At 36.4% G+C, this 4258-nt stretch overlaps 1 long non-coding RNA gene across 1 annotated transcript; it reads left to right on the top strand.

The window, feature by feature from the left end:
• The first annotated feature begins 2868 nt into the window (after positions 1-2868).
• LOC131153508 (uncharacterized) lies at positions 2869-3689 on the top strand. The gene is made up of 2 exons (XR_009136251.1): positions 2869-3472; positions 3563-3689. It is a non-coding gene; the product is annotated as an uncharacterized LOC131153508 (long non-coding RNA).
• The last annotated feature ends 569 nt before the right edge of the window (positions 3690-4258 follow it).

Genomic DNA, 4258 nt, shown 5'->3' with positions numbered 1-4258 from the left:
GTAAGCACTGTGGGCCTAGGTTGTCACAACGTAGTTGTGCATGTGGCAATGTAATCGTGGTGAGACTAGGTGACCTTGTGTAGTTGCGTATGTGGCAATGTAATCACTGTGGGCCTGAGTCGTCGCTTCGTAGTTGCGTGTGTAGCAATGTTATCACTATGAGATGAGGGGACCTTGTGTAGTTGCGTATGGAGCAATGTAATCACTGTGGGCCTCGGTCGTCGCAGCGTAGTTGCGTGTCTAGCCATGTAATCGTTGTGAGACGAGGTGACCTTGTGTAGTTGCGTATGGAGCAATGTAATCACTATTGGGTCTCGGTCGTCGCAGCGTAGTTGCGTATATAGCAATGTAATCGCTATGAGACGAGGTGACCTTGTGTAGTTGCGAACTAATGTGACAACACTGACCGTATGTTTTGGGTAACGTATGTACTGGAATGGTTTTTGTGAAAATACTGGAACTGTTTGTAATTGTATGAAACTGTACGGGAATGTTTCGAACTGTATCGTATTTTATAGTGTTATGAAGTATGTAAAATAACACTGGTATGACACACACTGATGTAACTTGCTTTCTTTCTTACTGAGAGGTGTCTCACCCCGAATGTACGTACAATGTTTTTCAGGTCCTTCTTGTAGGCGTAATTAGCCTCCTAGCATCTGGAAGGAGGGGGAGTCGTTAGCTACTGCTAATACCTATTATGTACGAGTTTTGGTATCCAGGTTGTCGAGATGGTTTTTGTAGACACCTGGGGTATGTTTTGTATCATGGGAATGTATATCCTAACTTGTATAAACTCTGGTATGATACTGTTATGTACAAAAGACCGTATTCCGCTGCATAATTTGGATGAGTATGGATGTTTGTATGTATGTATGTGGGCATCCGTTCACCCCACAGGGTCGAACCCTCTATTTGTATTGTATCATGTACATTTAAATTGATACGGAGACAGGTTTGGTTACTCAAATTCACACCTGGGACCCACCTGCGGGTTCAAGGTGTGACACAATATTTCTCAAAATACGCATATCAGTAGTTCACACATTCTCATTCTCATTTTCATAAAAATCATTTATATTCACATATAAATTCCACATTTCATCATTTTCCATTAACATATCAATAATTATCATTTCATTATTTTCTCAAAAATTACCCATCACTATATTTCACATGTTCAATATACGTCATATGTCACACAACTTTTGTCTAATACTCACAATATACTAATTTTTCAGGTAACTCATCATATTCCATTTTCAAAAAAATAATTAATTCAGCATTTTCAAAAATAACTGCAATAATTTATTCCCCTTACTTGATTTCCTGAACTACGCCTACAGGAATCTTGAAATTATACCCGTGATGCTCACCCAAGCCCTAAATTCAATAACCCTAGTTCAATCCTAGAATGCTCAATATTCTAACATTTCCAAATCCACATTAATTAAATAACAATTAATCCCTAAATAACCTCTTTATTCTAATTTTTGGGCTATGCCTGCAATGAGTCCACGAGAAATCCGCTCTACTAGACTTGTAGAGAATTATCCCTAAATTCTCGTGGTACTGTCCGATCGTCAATTTGACTTAAAATTTATGAAAAATTGAGATAAGAGTGAGAATTTACCTTTTCCTAGGAAATATGTCTGCGTCGCTCCTATGACAAATTCGCTCCAATAGAAATGTTGATGGTGGAGAATAAAGTGTAACAATATTTTCTGATTTTCAATCGACACCCATTTGACCGAAAATATCGAGAAGAGAGGGAGAGGAGACGAGGAGTGAGAAACGGAAAGAGAAAAACAATCTCTTTGTGAGTTGTGTGCCTCAGGATCCTTCATCTTTATATATTATATATATTATATTAATATATTATATTTTATTATTAAATTAATAATAAATATTTAATTTTATTAATTTTAATGTTAATTTTTCAAAATTTATTTTATTCTATTTTATTTTATTTTTATTTTTTTTTTTTTTTACACTTCTATTCATATTATCTTCTGGGGCATTACACTTCTCATTATTTTTTTATATTTCATTTTTTTTTTTAATTTGAGCCAAACTAACTCAAATATTTTTTTGATTTTTAACATATTTTTCCTGATCTTTTCCTAATATTTTTTTGTTTTAAAAAATATATTTTCCAATTTTAAAAAATTAAAAATCAATTAAAAACTAAAAAAAACCATCTGTTCAGAAAACAAACTTGTTCATTCGGTTGGGTTTAGTGGGAATGGAGGTCCAATTGGGCCATTAGAATTTGGGCTGTGAAAATGGGTTCGTATCCACCAAAATTTTGGGTGTGGTCTAGGTTGAGTCTAAATGGAATTGGGCTTTAGGCCTAGGCTGTGGAATTAAAAAAAAAAAAATGGGATGTAGATTTTGGGTTGAAGCTTATTAAGCTGGACCCAGTATAGCTTGGATATTGAGCTGGCTATCATGAATCATTAGACAATGGACCCTGGTCTAAATTGAACCTGGGTCTAGAATATTCAGGTCATGGGTTATGGGTCAAAGTGTTGGATCCATTGCAGTGGGTCGGATATGGACCTAATAAAATGAATAAAAATCTGTTAATTAGAATCACAACAAATCCGTTTTATCCGATTTATATTTAAACGCTTGTTAAATGAGTGAAATATGATTTATATTTAAATGTTTGTTAAATGAATCAAATATGAATTTCTATTTTATATCCGCCTCAAAACCCAATTACTAATTAACCCATAAATGTCCAACTGCCCAAGGGCTCCGTGCCCACACGCCATACAACCCTCACGCCCATGCCCCCCTTAGCCCCTCCCACTTCTAGGCTAGGCCCAGTCGCTCAATCATAGCACAGATTAGAGTTTCAAATTTTCAATATTTCATTTTCGCAGTTGTGCAGGATCAGCCACATCTGACACTCCCAGTATACCACTCCCACGATTCCCACACTACCAATGCCAGAGCTCAAGTCGCTGGAGTTGCTCACCAACTTGGCACACGGCAGACCACTCGGCGTCTCGGCCCTCGCCCAGTCGCTCACCAGCCACGCAGACGACAGACCACTCGGCGTCTCGACCCTCGCCCAGCCATTCAGCCCTTGCCCAATCACTCTTTCTTCTCTTTCTTCACCACTACTACTGTTTAAGTTTTGAACTCTCTCTCTCTTGTCTCTCTAAAGATGAAATCAAACGCAGAGATTTCTGAGAATCAATTCATGGGAAGCATTTCGGCCTCTTCATTACGTAATCTCCTTCCCAAAAAGTATAAGAGTAAATCAAACTCAGTACGTGCACAATCGATATCCGACATCGAAAACACTCCGTCGATCAATCCGAACATTGCAGATGCGAACATCGACGTTTCCACTTCAATTTCGAAAAAATTGTCACCTAAAATGTTGAATTCTGTCAATGAGACAACGAGATTGGATGACCGGCTGGAGATGTCGCCACCTACTGATCCTCCAGTCAACGTAATTGGTCTCGATCAGTGCTAGATCTTGAATAATTTTTTTGAATTTTGTACGGTTTCGAAGTTAATTTCAGTGTGCGTGGTGTTTCAGTGTTATTGATAGGTTATGGTGAGGATTAGACTGCAAATGATCATGAGATCGAGGGAGGTTGGATTGTGAGGAAGGCTTGTTCTGATTAGAGAGATTCGCATTCAAGTGATTTTGAAATTGTTTGAGGGATATTGAGATTTTTTTTTAAAAAAAAATTTAAAGTTTTATTTTGCAGAGATTCACACCATTTGAAAATAGTTGTTTTTAAATAATGCATTAAGAACATATGTGATGTTTAGATTTTAGAGAGACTCATATGAGCCACATGGTATGAGTTTCTATTTTGAGTTGGATTCAAACTATTTTATTATGTTTTAATACTTACAGTTTACTTGCATGAATCAGTAGTTATTAATTAGTAGAAATAATTGAATGATTGATATAGTTACTATAAAAGGTAATATACAAACTAATCGCAAGTATACAACTTAAATTATTCTAACACAAAATAAATTATTAATAAAATAATAATAAAATTATACTTGAGCATGCATGATTTATCTGATCTGAATCCGCCTAATCCGCCACCTAAATGAGTCGAATATGGATTATGATTTCTTCACCCGATAATCCGCCTAATTTGCCACGAATTATCTAACCCAATCTGCTTTTCCAAATCTAGTCGAATCATGAATGATGGGTTGAATATAGCTTAGTGGGTTGAATTTTGATTGATGGGTCAGATCAACAGGTCAA

The sequence above is a fragment of the Malania oleifera genome, chromosome 4, assembly GCF_029873635.1.
Source record: "Malania oleifera isolate guangnan ecotype guangnan chromosome 4, ASM2987363v1, whole genome shotgun sequence".
NCBI classification, from domain to species: domain Eukaryota; kingdom Viridiplantae; phylum Streptophyta; class Magnoliopsida; order Santalales; family Ximeniaceae; genus Malania; species Malania oleifera.
Note: the sequence above shows the minus strand (reverse complement) of the source record. Positions and strands in the feature narration are given on the sequence as shown.